The following is a 21,627-nucleotide window of genomic DNA, read 5'->3' as shown; positions in this document are numbered from 1 at the left end:
CCACAAGTCTGGTTCATCCTTGGGAGCAATTTCTAAATGCCTGAAGGTACCACGTTCATCCGTACAAACAATAGTACTCATGTATAAACACCATGGGACCCAGCAGCTGTCAAACCGCTCTTGAAGGAGACGCGTTTTGTCTCCTAGAGATGAACGTACTTTGGTGCGAAAAGTGCAAATCAATCCCAGAATAACAGTAAAACGAGTCCTATATCGACATAACCTGAAAGGCCTCTCAGCAAGGAAGAAGCCACTGCTCCAAAACCGCCATAAAAAAGACAGACTACGGTTTCCAACTGCACATGGGGACAAAAAATGTTACTTTTGGAGAAATATCCTCTGGTCTGATGAAACAACAATAGAACTGTTTGGCCATAACAGTCAAGGTATTGGAGTGGCCATCACAAAGCCCTGACCACAATCCCATTCGAAAATTTGTCGGCAGAACTGAAAAAGTGTGTGCGAGCAAGGAGGTCTACAAACCTGACTCAGTAACACCAGCTCTGACAGGAGGAATGGGCCAAAATCCATCCAATTTATTGTGGGAAGCTTGTGGAAGACTACCCGAAACGTTTGACCCAAGTTAAACAATTGAAAGGCAATGTTACCAAATACTAATTGAGTGTATGTAAACTTCTGACCCACTGGGAATGTAATGAAAGAAATAAAAGCTGAAATAAATAAATCTCTCCACTATTATTCTGACATTTCAGATTCTTAAAATAAAGTGGTGATCCTAACTGACCTAAGACAGGGAATATTTGCAAGGATTAAATATCAGGAATTGTGAAACACCTTAGCGAAATACATTTATACTCAGTTTATGTAAACTTCCGACTTCAACTATATATACAGTGCCTTGCGAAAGTATTCGGCCCCCTTGAACTTTGCGGCCTTTTGCCACATTTCAGGCTTCAAACATAAAGATATAAAACTGTATTTTTTTGTGAAGAATCAACAACAAGTGGGACACAATCATGAAGTGGAACGACATTTATTGGATATTTCAAACTTTTTTAACAAATCAAAAACTGAAAAATTGGGCGTGCAAAATGATTCAGCCCCCTTAAGTTTGCCACAAGCCACCTGGGAGACACACCAAACATGTGGAAGAAGGTGCTCTGGTCAGATGAAACCAAAATTGAACTTTTTGGCAACAATGCAAAACGTTATGTTTGGCGTAAAAGCAACACAGCTCATCACCCTGAACACACCATCCCCACTGTCAAACATGGTGGTGGCAGCATCATGGTTTGGTTCTGCTTTTCTTTAGCATGGACAGGGAAGATGGTTAAAATTGATGGGAAGATGGATGGAGCCAAATACAGGACCATTCTGGAAGAAAACCTGATGGAGTCTGCAAAAGACCTGAGACTGGGACGGAGATTTGTCTTCCAACAAGACAATGATCCAAAACATAAAGCAAAATCTACAATGGAATGGTTCAAAAATAAACATATCCAGGTGTTAGAATGGCCAAGTCAAAGTCCAGACCTGAATCCAATCGAGAATCTGTGGAAAGAACTGAAAACTGCTGTTCATAAATGCTCTCCATCCAACCTCACTGAGCTCGAGCTGTTTTGCAAGGAGGAATGGGAAAAAATGTCGGTCTCTCGATGTGCAAAACTGATAGAGACATACCCCAAGCGACTTACAGCTGTAATCGCAGCAAAAGGTGGCGAATCACTGGAGAGAACCACCGGAGAGCATCATTGAGCATCATTGAGGACAGGAATAATGACCATCTTCCTTCCTGTATGATTTGTCTTCTTCGAATAAACCTATTTTCCTCCCCCTGATTTGCTTTGGAGTTTGTGTTATTGAACAATAACATAAATTGCTAACTATATGTTCGACGCATTTATGCAGGGATTCTCTTTAAAAGAGGACATAGTATCAGTATAACTTCCCTGTCAAAATAAAGGTGAAATATACTATGTTTTTTATTTATGTTTTACAAATCACAAGTTTACATGGACTCACTCTGTGTGAAATGATACGGATTGACATGATTTCTGAATGACTATGCCTTCCTCTACTGAATTTCAAGCACAGATTGAACTACAAAGACCAGGGAGCTTTTCAAAGCCTCATAAAGAAGGGTAGTGATTGGTACATGGGTAACAATAGCAAATCAGACATTGGATATCTCTATAAGCATGTTGAAGTTAATAATTATGCTGTGTATTATGTATTAAACCACCCTGACACAACAGCTAAACAGTCGTCCTTCTGAACTGAGCTGCAGGACAGGAAGGAAACTGCTTAGGGATGAGGCCATTGGTGATTTTAATACAATTACAGAGTTCAATGGCTTTGATGGGAGAACTGAGGATGGATCAACAATATTGTAGTTAGTCTACAATAATGACCTAAATGAGTGAAAAGAAGAATGGAAATATTATTCCAAAACATGCTTCCTGTATTGAACAAGGCACTAAAGTTATAATGCAAGAAAACACTGCAAAGGAATACACTTTTTTGCCTCAATGCAAAGCCTTATGTTTGGGGCAAATCCAACACAACACGTCACTGAATAACTGCCTCCTTATTTTCAAGAAAGGAAACGGGATGAAGCTAAGCACAGGCAAAATCCTAGTGGAAAACCTACTTCAGTCTGCGTTCCACCAGTCACTGGGAGACAAATTCACCTTTCAGAAGGACAATAACCTAAAACACAAAGCCAAATCTACACTGGAGATGCTTACCAAGAAGACAGTGAATGTTCCCGAGTGGCCAAGTTACAGTTCTGACTTAAATCTGCTTGAAAATCAATGGCAAGACTTGAAAATGGCTGTGTACCCTCAACAGAGCTTGAAGACTTATTAAAAGAACATTGAGCAAATATTGCAAAATCAAGGTGTGCAAAACTCTTAGTGACTAATCCAGGAAGACGGACAGCTGTAATCACTGCCAAAGTTGTTTCTATCATGTATTGACTCGGAGTGAATACTTATTTAACCTCTACGGGATCGGTGTCCTCCCTCGGGACGGTTGAGCTAACGTAGGCAGATGTGATTAGCATGAGGTTGTAGGTAACAAAAAAAATTCCCCGACATAGACATAATTGATAGGGGCAGAAAGCTTAAATTCTTGTTAATCTAACTGCACTGTCCAATTTACAGTAGATATTTGTCACGCCCTGACCTTGGAGATCCTTTTTATGTCTCCATTTTGGTTTGGTCAGGGTGTGAGTTGGGGTGGGCATTTCTATGTTTTGTGTTTCTATGATTTTCTATCTCTATGTTTTGGCCGGGTATGGTTCTCAATCAGGGACAGCTGTCTATCGTTGTCTCTGATTGGGAACCATACTTAGGTACCCATTTTCCCACCTGTGTTTGTGGGAAGTTGACTTTGTTTAGGGCACATAGCCTTTGAGCTTCACGGTTTGGTTTTGTTGTGTTTATTGTTTTGTTTGGTGTCATTTTTGAGTTAATAAAGAAAACGTACGCTCACCACGCTGCACCTTGGTCCTCTCCTTTCATCAGGCGTGACACTATTACAGTGAAATAATACCATGCTATTGTTTGAGAAGAGTGCACAAATATGAACTTGAAAATTTATTAATAAACCAATTAGGCACATTTGGGCAGTTTTCATACAACATTTTGAACAGATATGCAATGGTTCATTGGATTAGTCTACAACTTTGCGCATACACTGCTGCCATCTAGTGGCCAAAATCTAAATTGCGCCTGGGCTGGAATAATACAGTATGGCCTTTCTCTTGCATTTCAAAGATGATGTTACAATGTATTATATTTTACCAGATCTAATGTGTTATATTCTCCAGCATTAATTTCCCATTTCCACAAACGTCAGTGTTTCCTTTCAAATGGCATCAAGAATAGGTCCTGAGCTACAGGCAGTTATATTTGGGTATTTCATTTTAGGCGAAATTGAAAAAAAAAGGGTCTGGTCCTTTTATATTAGAAAGGGTCTTGTAGAAACATGGGGCCTGGCTAGAAACAAGGATTGTGTATGAATGTTTATGTTTGTGCATTAAATTAAACGTTTTAGAGCATTCTGCTCTCACTGTTGTATTTTTATTTTACTACTACTTTTACAAAAAAAATCTGAGATTCACAGAAAGCCGTCTTAGCAGCCAACTCCAACAACCCTGGATAGACTTCCAGTTTCTCCATCTCTCCATCTCTTGTAAAGCTGCATCCTCATAGTATTCCCTCCTCACTCTCCTGTAAAATGTAACCTTGCTGAGGAGCAGTAGAAAGAAAGTGATCATAAGTAAATGTGAAATCAGATTGATTTTAAAATAACCTTTGTAGCTGGTGCCAGAAAATGTAATAGAATGGGTCTAAACTGTTGCAACCAAACATTCGACATTTAACATTCTACCAGATTACCTGTGTTGACTGATTTTATTTGACAATTTAAAAACACAATTCAACCACAACTGTGGATTCAATACATTTCAAAACGTATCTCCATTGTCTTTGATTATCATCATGTTCAAATGTATTCTATATGGTTTAGAATTGTCTTGGCAAAGAATGTGTCTTTCACAACACACACACACAACAGCTTAGTGTAAACCCCTTTTAACTCCACCCAACACAGGATTTAATGTTCTCCATCATAACCCTAACCTAGGTAAGTTTGCTCAAGGTACATTTTTTTTACCCTGATGAAGTCCTTTTGTTTACCCGACCTAGAATACCTCACAATCAAATGCTCACTGTATTACCTCCCAAGAGGTAATACATAAAAAAAACATAAAAAAACATCAAACTTTTACAGATGCACAATTGAGAGCATCCTGTCGGGCTGTGTCACGGCCTGGTATGGCAACTGCACCGCCCGCAACCGCAGGGCTCTCCAGAAGGTGGTGCGGTCTGCCCAAAGCATCACGGGGGCAAACTACCTGCCCTCCAGGACACCTACAGCAGCCAATGTCACAGGAAGGCCAAAAAGATCATCAAGGACAACAACCACCCGAGCCACTGCCAGTTCACCCCGCTATCATCCAGAAGGCGAGGTCAGTACAGGTGAATCAAAGCTGGGACGAGAGACAGAAGCAGTTTTTCAATCTCAATGCCATCAGATTGTTAAATAGACATCACTAGGCGGCTTCCACCCAGTTACGTAACCCTGCACCTTAGAGGCTGCTGCCCTATATACATAGACTTGAAATCACTGGCCACTTTAATAATGGAACACTTGTCATCACTGTAGAATGCTCTGGTAGCCATGCTGGTCAAGTGTGCCTTGAGTTGTAAATAAAACACAGACAGTGTCACCAGCAAAGCACCCCCACACCATCACACCTCCTCCTCCATGCTTCACGGTGGGAACCACACATGCAGAGATCATCCGTTCCCCTACTCTGCGTCTCACAAAGACACCGAGCTTGGAACAAAAAATGACAAATTTGTGTTTTAAGATTAAAACCTCTTATGCTAGGGTGCAGTATTTTCACGTCCGGATGAAAAGCGTGCCCAAGGTAAACTGCCTGCTACTCAGGCCCAGAGGTTAGGATATGCACTCTGAAGTTTCTCAAACTGTTTGAATGATGGCTGTGAGTATAACATAACTTATTTGGCAGGCGAAACCCCGAGGACAAACTATCCAGGAAAAAATAATTTGAGGTCACTCTCTTTTCAATGAGTTTTCATTGAGAATCTAGAATTCTAAGGCAGTTGCTTGCAGTTCCTATAGCTTCCACTGGATGTCAAGTCTTTAGAAATCGGTTGATGTTTTTCTTTTGAGTAATGAAGAAGTAAGGCTGTCCAGAACGAGGGTCGAGTGAACCGTACTGTTTGATAGAGCACATGACCTGAAAGCTCGCTACACTTTGTTTTCCTTCGGTATTGAACACAGTTATCCTGTCTTAAATTTGATTGATTATTTACATTACAAAATACCTAAAGTTGTATTAGGAAAGTTGTTTGAAATGTTTGGACAAAGATGAACGATTATGAGATGTTTTGTAGTCATGTGGCGCAAGTTGGAACCGTTGTTTTTCTGGATCAAACGTGCCAAATAAATGGACATTTTGGATATATAACGACCGAATTAATCGAACAAAAGGACCATTTGTGATGTTCATGGGACATATTGGAGTGCCAACAGAAGAAGCTCGTCAAAGGTAAGGCATGAATTATATCTTTATTTCTGAGTTTCGTGTCGTGCCTGGCGGGTTGAATTATGATTGTCTGTCTTTGTTTGATGGGGTGCTATCCTCAGGTAATAGCATCGTTTGCTTTTGCCGTAAAGCCTTTTTGAAATCTGACACAGCGGCTGGATTAACAAGAAGTGTATCTTTAATCCTATGTATAACACTTGTATCTTTCATCAATGTTTATGATGAGTATTTCTGTAATTTGATTTGGCTCTCTGCAATTTCAACGGATGTTATTTGAGACAATGCATTACTTAACATAACATTACTTAACAACAAGTGTAGCTTTAATTTGATGTATCGCATGTGTGATTTCATGAAAGTTTAATATTTATAGTAATTTTGGGGGATTTTGGTGCTCTGCCATTTCACTGGATGTTGTCAAATCGATCCCGTTAACGGGATTTGAGCCTTATGAAGTTTTTAAGAGTATACTGTGCAACTTTCATAAGGTCTGGATGCCTTATATGAAATACTGTACGACAAAAAGAGTCTGTATTGAAAAGATGCCTTTGTCAGGGGAGACACCTATTTAGGCAATCCCTAGCTGCTTGGCTGCTCAGTCCTGGCCCTGGGGGTTTGCTATACTGTTGTTAGTCTGGCCTTGGCCTAACACACCTGAAACCAATAATGAATGTTTCACTAAGATCCTGAAGCTGAGTGGGGTTTGTTGGGTTGGGGTGCAACAGGGCCTTGGAACCCTAGGGACAGGACAGGGTGACCCAGCTATATTCTGTGCAAATAAAAAGAGCTCTCCAGTACTATATGGCCTATGGTATGAATTATATGGAGGGTGTACTCTTTCTGTGCCTTATTGTGTAGGCGAAAGTGTGTTTTGTTTTCCAAACCTTTCCCTTGAGACATAAAAAAAGATGGGAAGGAAGTTGTGTTGGTGAGAGAGTTGAGTTATTGACTAGACTGGCTAAAATTTGATATAGAGGATGTCTTCAAGACAATCAAAAGTTGTCTTTGTACATTATTTGTAAGAGTTGTTAATTTTTTTAGGTTATTAATTAAAGGTGCAACACTATTGATTATTGAATTATCATGGATCTAGTTCAGTCTTATCAATCAGTCTTATCAATTTAATAATCTCTTACCTAGCTTGTTGACTGTGTATTTTTGCTTACTTATTGTTGTTGTGAATAGAGACTGCTAGAAGGGCCGTGGGTCCTATTAGATTGTGTAGAAATGCAGGAAATGTGCTTTAGATGCCCACCCCCAAAATGTGAGGACCCCCTGTTAAGTTATGTCTCCCTCTGCAAATAGTACTGCTGGGTGATTTAGAAAGTCAATCAAAACAAAACCAATTATATTTGTCACATGCACCGAATACAACAGGTACAGTGAAATGCTTATGCCATGACGTTGGCCTCTTTGGGTATAGCAAGCCCATCCCCCTCTCCCTGCCTCCCCCTTTCCTCCTTCAACTAGGTTGCTGTGGTCAGAGAGACATCGTAAATGACTGAGAATCTTCTCATGGACACAGTAGAGAGTGAGTAGAATTTCATGGAGCAGGAAAGGAATTTCTTCCACCTCACAGAACTTGAGGTACGAACAAATTTCATGTTCCGGAGAAAGTATAAAAGATCAGTGAAGAATCCAGCTACGAACTGGTCGGTTTGTCACAACTTGGGGAAACTCATGGGAGACGGTGTGGCCACATTACCATAACGCTGTTTATATAATAGCCTCAGATATGAGGTTTACATCTAATTGTTGTATAAGATGAATGAGTATGATACTGTTTGTATAATTGTGTAATGTGATTGTGGACTGTGTAATGAAGAAAAATACAATTCCCTTTTGATTGTGCCGTGGCGGAGGTCTTTGTGGGCTATACTCAGCCTTGTCTTAGGATGGTAAGTTGGTGGTTGAAGATATCCCTCTAGTGGTGTGGGGGCTGTGCTTTGGCAAAGTGGGTGGGGTTATATCCTTCCTGTTTGGCCCTGTCCGGGGGTGTCCTCGGATGGGGCCACAGTGTCTCCTGACCCCTCCTGTCTCAGCCTCCAGTATTTATGCTGCAGTAGTTTGTGTCGGGGGGCTAGGGTCAGTTTGTTATATCTATACCTGTCCTATTCGGTGTCCTGTGTGAATCTAAGTGTGCGTTCTCTAATTCTCTCCTTCTCTCTTTCTTTCTCTCTCTCGGAGGACCTGAGCCCTAGGACCATGCCCCAGGACTACCTGACATGATGACTCCTTGCTGTCCCCAGTCCACCTGGCCGTGCTGCTGCTCCAGTTTCAACTGTTCTGCCTTATTATTATTCGACCATGCTGGTCATTTATGAACATTTGAACATCTTGGCCATGTTCTGTTATAATCTCCACCCGGCACAGCCAGAAGAGGACTGGCCATCCCACATATGCTCTCTCTAATTCTCTCTTTCTTTCTCTCTCTCAGAGGACCTGAGCCCTAGGACCATGCCCCAGGAATACCTGACATGATGACTCCTTGCTGTCCCCAGTCCACCTGACTGTGCTGCTGCTCCAGTTTCAACTGTTCTGCCTTATTATTATTCGACCATGCTGGTCATTTATGAACATTTGAACATCTTGGCCATGTTCTGTTATAATCTCCACCCAGCACAGCCAGAAGAGGACTGGCCACCCCACATAGCCTGGTTCCTCTCTAGGTTTCTTCCTAGGTGTTGGCCTTTCTAGGGAGTTTTTCCTAGCCAACGTGCTTCTACACCTGCATTGCTTGCTGTTTGGGGTTTTAGGCTGGGTTTCTGTACAGCACTTTGAGATATCAAAGTATGTATGTAATTTTTTTTATTTGATTTGATTTGAACTAAATCAGAGGACCGCCCCTGAGCCCAGTTAGGGTCAGACATCCTGGGACAGCCCTCTTCGGCCCTTCCAAATAAAACCCCCACTCGGTTTTTCGATCAGCAAACCAAGCTTACCTCAATTACGAGATGGCTAAAGGTTGCAGACCATGCTTTTCTCCATTAGGATGAGACAAAGGTTGCTGAATCTTTTAACCATACCACGTGGTTAAACTCTTAGACTAACGATACCGACAGAATTAGAACAAGTCTTTGATATTGATTACCAGTCTGCAGCTAGGAATTCGGGATCATTGAACGCGAACGACAACCGCCGAAACAACCATTCTATAACAAATGAATTAATGTCACTTTGAACTATCCCCTCTAACCACAACCGAGAGAGAGAGGGAGAGAGACGGACAATTCTACAAAAGAGACAAACTTTTCACCAGCGATCAAGATGACACACTGAGCGTAAATATTGATTGCAATTGTTCCCGAATGAGTGAGCGTTCATGTGTAAAGGATTAGCATTTCAATTGTTATAATCATTAACTGTAGTGACTTCTTAGTCGACCCCCACTCCCCCTCTTGTCTAACAATCCGCCATGCTGGTTCAGCCCACTAGGGCACATTCTCCTATCATTTCATGTTACCACATTTACCATGTTTGTTTGTTTTGTTTATGCATTTCTGTGAATTACTTAGTTAGTAATAAATAAATTATTTAAGACAATTGATGTATGGATGACCCATAGTGAAGAATGGGTTCGTGCAGATAACCAACAATTTATGACATTTGGAATGAGACTAACGTGAGATACAGTAAATAATTCATTAATTCGAAGACTAATTGATCAGATAAAATATCTGAAAAGTTACTTTAGGAAATGATAACTTTGTAATCTGAATATTTTTCCTTGGTGCCCCGACTTCCTAGTTAATTAGTTACGTGATTAATCAGTTGATCGTGCAGTAACTAATTACAGAGAATCTTTGATAAAAACTATCAGTCTTCAGTTAATGATAGTAAAGACACTACACTTACTTACAACCCCTTAACCAACAACGCATTTCTCAGAAAAATAAGAGTTAAGAAAAATATTTACACAATAACTAAAGCAACAAAAAAGAGCAACAGTTAAAGAACAATAACAAGGCTATATACAGGTGTTACCGCTACCGAGTCAATGTGCGGGGATACAGGTTAGTTGAGGTAATTGAGGTAATACGTACATGTAGGTAGGGGTAAAGTGAAAATGCATAGATAATAAACAGCGAGTAGCAGCAGCATAAAAAAGGGGTCAATGCAAATAGTCTGTGTAGCCATTTGATTAGCTTTTCAAAAGTCTTATGAATTGGGGGTAGAAGCTGTTAAGAAGCCTTTTAGACCTAGACTTGGTGCTCCGGTACCACTTCAAATCAAATCAAATCGATTTTATTTGTCACATACACATGGTTAGCAGATGTTAATGTGAGTGTAGCGAAATGCTTGTGCTTCTAGTTCCGACAATGCAGTAATAACAAGTAATCTAACTAACAATTCCAAAACTACTGTCTTGTACACAGTGTAAGGGGATAAAGAATATGTACATAAGGATATATGAATGAGTGATGGTACAGAGCAGCATAGGCAAGATACAGTAGATGGTATCGAGTACAGTATGTACAAATGAGATGAGTATGTAAACAAAGTGGCATAGTTTAAAGTGGCTAGTGATACATGTATTACATAAGGATACAGTCGATGATATAGAGTACAGTATATACGTATGCATATGAGATGAATAATGTAGGGTAAGTAACATTATATAAGGTAGCATTGTTTAAAGTGGCTAGTGATATATTTACATCATTTCCCATCAATTCCCATTATTAAAGTGGCTGGAGTTGAGTCAGTGTCAGTGTGTTGGCAGCAGCCACTCAGTGTTAGTGGTGGCTGTTTAACAGTCTGATGGCCTTGAGATAGAAGCTGTTTTTCAGTCTCTCGGTCCCAGCTTTGATGCACCTGCACTGACCTCGCCTTCTGGATGATAGCGGGGTGAACAGGCAGTGGCTCGGGTGGTTGATGTCCTTGATGATCTTTATGGCCTTCCTTTGACATCGGGTGGTGTAGGTGTCCTGGAGGGCAGGTAGTTTGCCCCCGGTGATGCGTTGTGCAGACCTCACTACCCTCTGGAGAGCCTTACGGTTGAGGGCGGTGCAGTTGCCATACCAGGCGGTGATACAGCCCGCCAGGATGCTCTCGATTGTGCATCTGTAGAAGTTTGTGAGTGCTTTTGGTGACAAGCCGAATTTCTTCAGCCTCCTGAGGTTGAAGAGGCGCTGCTGCGCCTTCTTCACGATGCTGTCTGTATGAGTGGACCAATTCAGTTTGTCTGTGATGTGTATGCCGAGGAACTTAAAACTTGTTACCCTCTCCACTACTGTTCCATCGATGTGGATAGGGGGGTGTTCCCTCTGCTGTTTCCTGAAGTCCACAATCATCTCCTTAGTTTTGTTGACGTTGAGTGTGAGGTTATTTTCCTGACACCACACTCCGAGGGCCCTCACCTCCTCCCTGTAGGCCGTCTCGTCGTTGTTGGTAATCAAGCCTACCACTGTTGTGTCGTCCGCAAACTTGATGATTGAGTTGGAGGCGTGCGTGGCCACGCAGTCGTGGGTGAACAGGGAGTACAGGAGAGGGCTCAGAACGCACCCTTGTGGGGCCCCAGTGTTGAGGATCAGCGGGGAGGAGATGTTGTTGCCTATCCTCACCACCTGGGGGTGGCCCGTCAGGAAGTCCAGTACCCAGTTGCACAGGGCGGGGTCGAGACCCAGGGTCTCGAGCTTGATGACGAGCTTGGAGGGTACTATGGTGTTGAATGCCGAGCTGTAGTCGATGAACAGCATTCTCACATAGGTATTCCTCTTGTCCAGATGGGTTAGGGCAGTGTGCAGTGTGGTTGAGATTGCATCGTCTGTGGACCTATTTGGGCGGTAAGCAAATTGGAGTGGGTCTAGGGTGTCAGGTAGGGTGGCGGTGATATGGTCCTTGACTAGTCTCTCAAAGCACTTCATGATGACGGATGTGAGTGCTACGGGGCGGTAGTCGTTTAGCTCAGTTACCTTAGCTTTCTTGGGAACAGGAACAATGGTGGCCCTCTTGAAGCATGTGGGAACAGCAGACTGGTATAGGGATTGATTGAATATGTCCGTAAACACACCGGCCAGCTGGTCTGCGCATGCTCTGAGGGCGCGGCTGGGGATGCCGTCTGGGCCTGCAGCCTTGCGAGGGTTAACACGTTTAAATGTCTTACTCACCTCGGCTGCAGTGAAGGAGAGACCGCATGTTTTCGTAGCAGGCCGTGTCAGTGGCACTGTATTGTCCTCAAAGCGGGCAAAAAAGTAATTTAGTCTGCCTGGGAGCAGGACATCCTGGTCCGTGACTGGGCTGGATTTCTTCCTGTAGTCCGTGATTGACTGTAGACCCTGCCACATGCCTCTTGTGTCTGAGCCGTTGAATTGAGATTCTACTTTTGTCATGTACTGTCATGTTGTGTCTTGTTTCTGTCCTTTCCCTTCACCCTGTCTCCCTCTGCTGGTCGTTGTTAGGTTACCTTTTCTCCCCCTCTTTTCCCCAGCTGTGCCTTGTCTCCTCCTAACTACCTCGTCACCCCTTTTCCCACCTGTTCCCTTTTTCCCTCTGATTAGTCCTCTATATCTCTCTCTGTTTCTGCTCCTGTCTTTGTCGGATTCTTGTTTGTGTTGTTCATGCCTGAACCAGACTATCGTCATGTTTGCTGCAACCTTGTCCTGTCCTGTCGGAACCTGCCGGTCCATCTGAGCCTACGTTTTGTTTTGTTATTAAAGAAGCTCTGTTTACGTTATTCGCTTTTGGGTCCTCATTCACGCACCGTAACAGAAGAATCCGACCAAGAATGGACCCAGCGACTTCGGATCCTCTCCACTCAGCCGTCGATATCCAGGGAGCGATGCTAGGCAGACACAAGCAGGAATTGTCTGCTGCTCGGCATGCCGTTGAGACCCTGGCCACCCAAGTCTCCAACCTCACAGAACAGGTTCACCATCTCCGCCTCGATCCACCGGCCACTTCCAGGGCTTTCGAATCTCCGGAGCCCAGAATCAATAACCCGCCGTGTTACTCTGGGGAGCCCACTGAATGCCGCTCGTTCCTCACCCAGTGTGATATTGTGTTTTCTCTCCAGCCCAACACTTACTCCAGGAGCACTGCTCGTGTCGCCTACGTCATATCTCTCCTTACTGGACGGGCTCGTGAGTGGGGCACGGCAATCTGGGAGGCAAGGGCCGAGTGTACTAACCAGTATCAGGACTTTAAGGAGGAGATGATACGGGTTTTTGATCGATCTGTTTTTGGGGAGGAGGCTTCCAGGGCCCTCTCTTCCCTATGTCAGGGTAATCGATCCATAACAGACTACTCTATTGAGTTTCGTACTCTTGCTGCCTCCAGTGGCTGGAACGAGCCGGCTTTGCTCGCTCGTTTTCTGGAGGGTCTCCGCGCAGAGGTAAAGGATGAGATTCTCTCCCGGGAGGTTCCTTCCAGCGTGGATTCCTTGATTGAACTCGCTATTCGCATTGAGCGACGGGTTGATCTTCGTCACCGAGCTCGTGGAAAGGAGCTCGCGTTCTCCGTTGCCCCCCTCTCCGCATCACTACCATCTTCCTCTGCCGGCTCGGGTGCTGAGCCTATGCAGCTGGGAGGTATCCGCATCTCGACTAAGGAGAGGGAACGGAGAATCACCAACCGCCTCTGTCTCTATTGCGGTTCTGCTGGTCATTTTGTCACTTCATGTCCAGTAAAAGCCAGAGCTCATCAGTAAGCGGAGGGCTACTGGTGAGCGCTACTACTCCTGTCTCTCCTTCAAGATCCTGCACTACCTTGTCGGTCCATCTACGCTGGACCGGTTCGTCAGCTTCCTGCAGTGCCTTAATAGACTCTGGGGCGGAGGGCTGTTTTATGGACGAGACCTGGGCTCGGGAACATGACATTCCTCTCAGACAGTTAAGGGAGTCCACGGCCTTGTTCGCCCTGGATGGTAGTCCTCTCCCCAGGATTCAGCGTGAGACGCTACCTTTAACCCTCACTGTTTCTGGTAATCATAGCGAAACCATTTCTTTTTTAATTTTTCGTTCACCTTTTACACCTGTTGTTTTGGGTCATCCCTGGCTAGTTTGTCATAATCCTTCCATTAATTGGTCTAGTAATTCTATCCTCTCCTGGAACGTCTCTTGTCATGTGAAATGTTTAATGTCTGCTATCCCTCCTGTTTCCTCTGTCTCTTCTTCACAGGAGGAGCCTGGTGATTTGACAGGGGTGCCGGAGGAATATCACGATCTGCGCACGGTGTTCAGTCGGTCCAGGGCCACCTCTCTTCCTCCACACCGGTCGTATGATTGTAGTATTGATCTCCTTCCGGGAACCACTCCCCCCCGGGGTAGACTATACTCTCTGTCGGCTCCCGAACGTAAGGCTCTCGAAGATTATTTGTCTGTAGCTCTTGCCGCCGGTACCATAGCCCCCTCCTCCTCTCCCGCCGGAGCGGGGTTTTTTTTTTGTTAAGAAGAAGGACGGGTCCCTGCGCCCCTGCATAGATTATCGAGGGCTGAATGACATAACAGTGAAGAATCGTTATCCGCTTCCTCTTATGTCTTCAGCCTTCGAGATCCTGCAGGGAGCCAGGTTTTTCACTAAGTTGGACCTTCGTAACGCTTACCATCTCGTGCGCATCAGGGAGGGGGACGAGTGGAAGACGGCGTTTAACACTCCGTTAGGGCACTTTGAATACCGGGTTCTTCCTTTCGGCCTCGCTAACGCTCCAGCTGTCTTTCAGGCATTAGTCAATGATGTCCTGAGAGACATGCTGAACATCTTTGTTTTCGTTTACCTTGACGATATCCTGATTTTTTCACCGTCACTCCAGATTCATGTTCAGCACGTTCGACGTGTCCTCCAGCGCCTTTTAGAGAATTGTCTTTTTGTGAAGGCTGAGAAGTGCTCTTTTCATGCCTCCTCCGTCACATTTCTCGGTTCTGTTATTTCCGCTGAAGGCATTAAGATGGATCCCGCTAAGGTCCAAGCTGTCATTGATTGGCCCGTCCCTAAGTCACGCGTCGAGTTGCAGCGCTTTCTCGGCTTCGCGAACTTCTATCGTCGTTTCATCCGTAATTTCGGTCAGGTGGCAGCCCCTCTCACAGCCCTTACTTCTGTCAAGACGTGCTTTAAGTGGTCCGTTTCCGCCCAGGGAGCTTTTGATCTCCTCAAGAATCGTTTTACATCCGCACCTATCCTTGTTACACCTGACGTCTCTAGACAGTTCATTGTCGAGGTTGACGCGTCAGAGGTGGGCGTGGGAGCCATTCTTTCTCAGCGCTCCTTCTCTGACGACAAGGTCCACCCTTGCGCGTATTTTTCTCATCGCCTGTCGCCGTCGGAACGTAACTATGATGTGGGAAACCGCGAACTGCTCGCCATCCGCTTAGCCCTAGGCGAATGGCGACAGTGGTTGGAGGGGGCGACCGTTCCTTTTGTCGTTTGGACTGACCATAGGAACCTTGAGTACATCCGTTCTGCCAAACGACTTAATGCGCGTCAGGCGCGCTGGGCGCTGTTTTTCGCTCGTTTCGAGTTCGTGATTTCTTATCGTCCGGGCTCTAAGAACACCAAGCCTGATGCTTTATCTCGTCTCTTCAGTTCTTCAGTAGCCTCCACTGACCCCGAGGGGATTCTCCCTGAGGGGCGTGTTGTCGGGTTGACTGTCTGGGGAATTGAGAGGCAGGTAAAGCAAGCACTCACTCAAACTCCGTCGCCGCGCGCTTGTCCCAGGAACCTTCTTTTCGTTCCCGTTCCTACTCGTCTGGCCGTTCTTCAGTGGGCTCACTCTGCCAAGTTAGCCGGCCACCCTGGCGTTCGGGGTACGCTTGCTTCCATTCGCCAGCGCTTTTGGTGGCCCACCCGGGAGCATGACACGCGTCGCTTCGTGGCTGCTTGTTCGGTCTGCGCGCAGACTAAGTCCGGTAACTCTCCTCCTGCCGGCCGTCTCAGGCCGCTTCCCATTCCCTCTCGACCGTGGTCTCACATCGCCTTAGATTTTGTCACCGGACTGCCTTCGTCAGCGGGGAAGACTGTTATTCTTACGGTTGTCGACAGGTTCTCTAAGGCGGCTCATTTTATTCCCCTTGCTAAGCTTCCTTCTGCTAAAGAGACGGCACAAATCATCATCGAGAATGTTTTCAGAATTCATGGCCTTCCGTCAGACGTCGTTTCGGACAGAGGTCCGCAATTCACGTCTCAATTTTGGAGGGAGTTTTGCCGTTTGATTGGGGCTTCCGTCAGTCTCTCTTCCGGCTTTCACCCCCAGTCTAACGGTCAAGCAGAACGGGCCAATCAGACTATTGGTCGCATCTTACGCAGTCTTTCTTTTCGCAACCCTGCGTCTTGGTCAGAACAGCTCCCCTGGGCAGAATACGCCCACAACTCGCTTCCTTCGTCTGCGACCGGGCTATCTCCTTTTCAGAGTAGCCTCGGGTACCAGCCTCCGCTGTTCTCATCTCAGTTCGCCGAGTCCAGCGTCCCCTCCGCTCAGGCTTTTGTCCAACGTTGCGAGCGCACCTGGAAGAGGGTCAGGTCTGCACTTTGCCGTTATAGGGCGCAGACTGTGAGGGCTGCTAATAAGCGTAGAACTAAGAGTCCTAGATATTGTCGCGGTCAGAGAGTTTGGCTCTCCACTCAGAACCTTCCCCTTAAGACCACTTCTCGCAAGTTGACCCCGCGGTTCATTGGTCCATTCCGTATTTCTCAGGTCATTAATCCTGTCGCAGTTCGACTTCTTCTTCCGCGATACCTTCGTCGCGTCCACCCGGTCTTCCATGTCTCCTGTATCAAGCCCGTTCTTCGCGCCCCCGCTCGTCTTCCCCCCCCCCCCCCCCATCCTTGTCGAGGGCGCACCCATCTACAGGGTCCGTAGGATTTTGGACATGCGTCCTCGGGGCCGTGGTCATCAGTACCTAGTAGATTGGGAGGGGTACGGTCCTGAGGAGAGGAGTTGGGTTCCCTCTCGGGACGTGCTGGACCGTGCGCTGATCGATGATTTCCTCCGTGGCCGCCAGGTTTCCTCCTCGAGTGCGCCAGGAGGCGCTCGGTGAGTGGGGGGGTACTGTCATGTACTGTCATGTTGTGTCTTGTTTCTGTCCTTTCCCTTCACCCTGTCTCCCTCTGCTGGTCGTTGTTAGGTTACCTTTTCTCCCCCTCTTTTCCCCAGCTGTGCCTTGTCTCCTCCTAACTACCTCGTCACCCCTTTTCCCACCTGTTCCCTTTTTCCCTCTGATTAGTCCTCTATATCTCTCTCTGTTTCTGCTCCTGTCTTTGTCGGATTCTTGTTTGTGTTGTTCATGCCTGAACCAGACTATCGTCATGTTTGCTGCAACCTTGTCCTGTCCTGTCGGAACCTGCCGGTCCATCTGAGCCTACGTTTTGTTTTGTTATTAAAGAAGCTCTGTTTACGTTATTCGCTTTTGGGTCCTCATTCACGCACCGTAACAACTTTGTCTCTGTACTGGCGCTTAGCTTGTTTGATAGCCTTGCGGAGGGAATAGCTGCACTGTTTGTATTCGGTCATGTTACCAGACACCTTGCCCTGATTAAAAGCAGTGGTTCGCGCTTTCAGTTTCACACGAATGCTGCCATCAATCCACGGTTTCTGGTTAGGGAATGTTTTAATCGTTGCTATGGGAACGACATCTTCACCGAATCAGCGTATTCGTCAATGTTATCTGACGCAATACGAAACATCTCCCAGTCCACGTGATGGAAGCAGTCTTGGAGTGTGGAGTCAGCTTGGTCGGACCAGCGTTGGACAGACCTCAGCGTGGGAGCCTCTTGTTTTAGTTTCTGTCTGTAGGCAGGGATCAACAAAATGGGGTCGTGGTCAGCTTTTCCGAAAGGGGGGCGGGGCAGGGCCTTATATGCGTCGCGGAAGTTAGAGTAACAATGATCCAAGGTCTTTCCACCCCTGGTTGCGCAATCGATATGCTGATAAAATTTAGGGAGTCTTGTTTTCAGATTAGCCTTGTTAAAATCCCCAGCTACAATGAATGCAGCCTCCGGATAAATCGTTTCCAGTTTGCAGAGAGTTAAATAAAGTTTGTTCAGAGCCATCGATGTGTCTGCTTGGGGGGGGATATATACGGCTGTGATTATAATCGAAGAGAATTCTCTTGGCAGAGCGCTAGCAGCGAGAACAACACCAACAACACACTGGAGTCTTTGGCAATTTTTAGGGCCTTCCTCTGACACTGCCTGGTAAAGAGGTCCTGGATCGCAGGAAGTTTGGCACCTGTGATATACTGGGCCATACGCACTACCCTCTGTAGCACCTTGCGGTCGGAGGCCAAGCAGTTGCCATACCAGGCGGTGATGCAACCATGCTCTCGATGGTGCAGCTATAGAACTTTTGAAGACCTGAGGACCATGCCAAATCTTTTCAGTCTCCTGAGGGGGAATAGTCATTGTCGTGGTGTGTTTGGACCATGATAGTTTGTTGGTGATGTGGACACCAAGGAACTTGAAGCTCCCAACCTGCTCCACTACAGCCCGGCCCTCTTTTTCCTGTAGTCCACGATCATCTCCTTTGTCTTGATCACGTTGAGGGAGAGGTTGCTGTCCTTGCATCGCACTGCCAGGTCTCTGAACCTCCTCCCTATAGGCTGTCTCATTGTTGTCGGCAAACTTAATGATGGTGTTGGAGTCGTGCTTTGCTACGCATTCATGGGTGAACAGGTAGTACAGGAGGGGACTAAGCACGCACCCACGAGGGTCCCCCGTGTTGAGGATCAGCGTGGGAGACTCCAGGCATTGCTCTAACGCTAGTTACCCTTACCACCTGGGGGCGGCCCATCAGGAAGTCCAGGATCCAGTTGCAGAGGGAGGTGTTTAGTCCCCGGGTCCTTAGCTTAGTGATGGTTTTTAAGGGGCACTATGGTGTTGAACGCTGAGCTGTAGTCAATGAACAGCATTCTCACGTCGGTGTTCCTTTTGTCCGGGTTAGAGTCCCACTCATTGAAAGTGGCAGCTCTACCCTTTAGCTCAGTGTGGATGTTGCCTGTAATCCATGGCTTCTGGTTGGGGTATGTTGTGTACGGTCACTGTGGGTACAACGTCATCGATGCACTTATTGATAAAGCTGGTTACTGATATGGTATACTCCGCAATGCCATTGGATGCGTCTCAGAAAATATTCCAGTCTGTGCTAGAAAAACAGTCCTGTAGCATCTGCGTCATCTAACCCCTTCCGTATTGAGCGAGTCACTGGTATGTCCTTCTTTAGTTTTTGCTTGTAAGCAGAAATCAGGAGGATACAATTATGGTCAGATTTGCCAAATGGAGGGCGAGGGAGAGCTTTGTACACGTCTCTGTGTGTAGTAAAGGTGGTCTAAAGTGTTTTCCCTCTGGTTGCACATGCGGGTAGAAATTAGGTAAAATAGATTTAAGTTTGCCTACATTAAAATGTTCTTGTTTGCTTCTGGCTTTATACAGCTCATTGAGTGCGGACTTAGTGCCAGCATCGATCAATAATATAATAATACTCTTAGCAGAAATGTTTATTTTTAATTTACAATATGTAGAATCTATGAGAATAGAAAGGTTCAGAACTTTTGTGAAACATCACAGCACAGTCTAAAAATATATGGAAAATAGAAATCAAAACTGGATGGTGTTCAGAGATAGATGGGAGGGGTTGAGTGGAGCTGAAGGATGGTACTAAAAACAAACGAGATAGCTATTGTAAAATATATCAGGGCACAGACTCAGGTCTTTACCTCAAAACACCAAGAGAGCCACCAACAGTTTTTTAATATCATCAGTATGGCTTTTCAATTAAAATTGATTTGTGTGACTTAAATGTATCTTGTGTGTTTATATACACCTTGTAACCGTTACCTGTCATGTGTGAATGTTGCTGTTTATATGTTTACTATATGTCTTTATCTTATCTGAACACAACTGAAATTCCTTCTGAAAAGTGATCAGTGCACAATACAAGTAGCCTGGTCCCAAATCTGCTTGTGCTATCATGTCAACTCCTGATATTCTGTACTGAAATGTAAGTGGTTCTGTTTTTGTCCACCAGGGGACGGTGTGTCCATGGCCTTCATCCAGTCCTACATAAAGGTGGCAGAATCCCTAGACAGCTGGGTCTACACAGGCAGGACATGTCTGATATTTTTCCACTCTTCTGACCAATCATATCAGATCTTTTCACATCAGATCTTTCTCAGAGCTGATCTGACAAATTAGTGAAAAAATATCAGAATTGGGCTGCCTGTGTGAACACAGCCTTTGACATTTGAATGATTGATTCATCAGTTCTCCTTTCAATGTTCTATTAGTTTCTTGTAAATCACTTAACATGTCTTGAAGCAAAATGTTCCTCGATTACCTGGCAATAATCAATATTACTTTTTTTGACTGTCAATAAGACGAGTCCAACTTTTACCGTTTGGAGACCGTGTGGTCAATAAGACAATTTAGGCTCAGCCAATAGAGCTATTTTTACCTGGTCTTTTAGATCAATAGATCAATATGTCTGTTGATGAGCATGCTAGTAGATACCCATAGACTCCAGGCATTGCTCTAACGCTAGTTACAATTGGCTTGCAAAACGTCCTTCATCCAGGGCACAGAGACATAAAAATGGTATCCACAAGTTCATCTGACTCTGGGGAAGTAGATAAAGGGCCTTCACCCTTTTTTGCACTTTTATACATGTCCCCTTGTAACCATCCCGATTCTCTAACTTTTTCCCAAAGTGTGTACTTGCACACTCCCCATCATGAATTTAAAAGCATTGAATTATAATCATTGGCTGGAGGAAGTTTCCACCATTGTTAGATTCATGACAGGGAGTGTGCAAGTACACACTTTACGAGAAGGGTGGAGAATTGGGACTCAGCCCATATCAGTTTTTTTTCTCAGTGTGTCCCAGGAGTCGTCTGGCGTCCCCCGTTCTCCTGTCCTCTTGAGGAGGTGACATCATTCTTGGAGGGGGACCTGTGCCAGAATCATGCAGCTATCACCTCTGTCACAGTACTGAGCCTGTTCAGCTCCACAGCAGACGCAGGTAACTAGTGTGTGTGTGTGTGTGTGTGTGTGTGTGTGTACTGTGTGTGTGTGTAATGTGGGTGTGTGTGTGTGTGAGTCATTGATGAATGTATCATTACCGTAAAACTTTAAACGTCTGGGCGTTTATTTGCGGTAAATGCTGAGATGCCCTGCTTATTGGGGACCGGTGTTTAATACAATTCGAGGTGTGGAAAGCCCAGCTCACCCTTTTATAATTTGGTTTTCTAGCTGTACAAGTTGAAGAAAACAGTGACTGTCATTAATAACTGCTATCACAGATAGTCCTGTTTGATAATTAAACATTGATTGCATTTAGAACGCACAACAAATGTTAGGCTACAAAGAAGGCTAAGTGGTCAACTTTTCTTGCTGGCTACACCGACAGACTTGTGTTTTGATAGGTAGTGATCAATCATCCAGCGCAAGGTAGAGACAAAGAGGATGGAAAAACTTACACTACTGTACATGACCAAGAGTATGTTCACCTGCTCGTCGAACATCTCATTCCAAAATCATGGGCATTAATATGCAATTGGTCCCTGCTTGGCCTTGGAAACCCATTTCATGAAGCTCCTGAC

This window comes from Oncorhynchus mykiss, chromosome 25, assembly GCF_057628025.1.
Source record: "Oncorhynchus mykiss isolate SJ-2025 chromosome 25, ASM5762802v1, whole genome shotgun sequence".
NCBI lineage: Eukaryota > Metazoa > Chordata > Actinopteri > Salmoniformes > Salmonidae > Oncorhynchus > Oncorhynchus mykiss.
Note: the sequence above shows the minus strand (reverse complement) of the source record.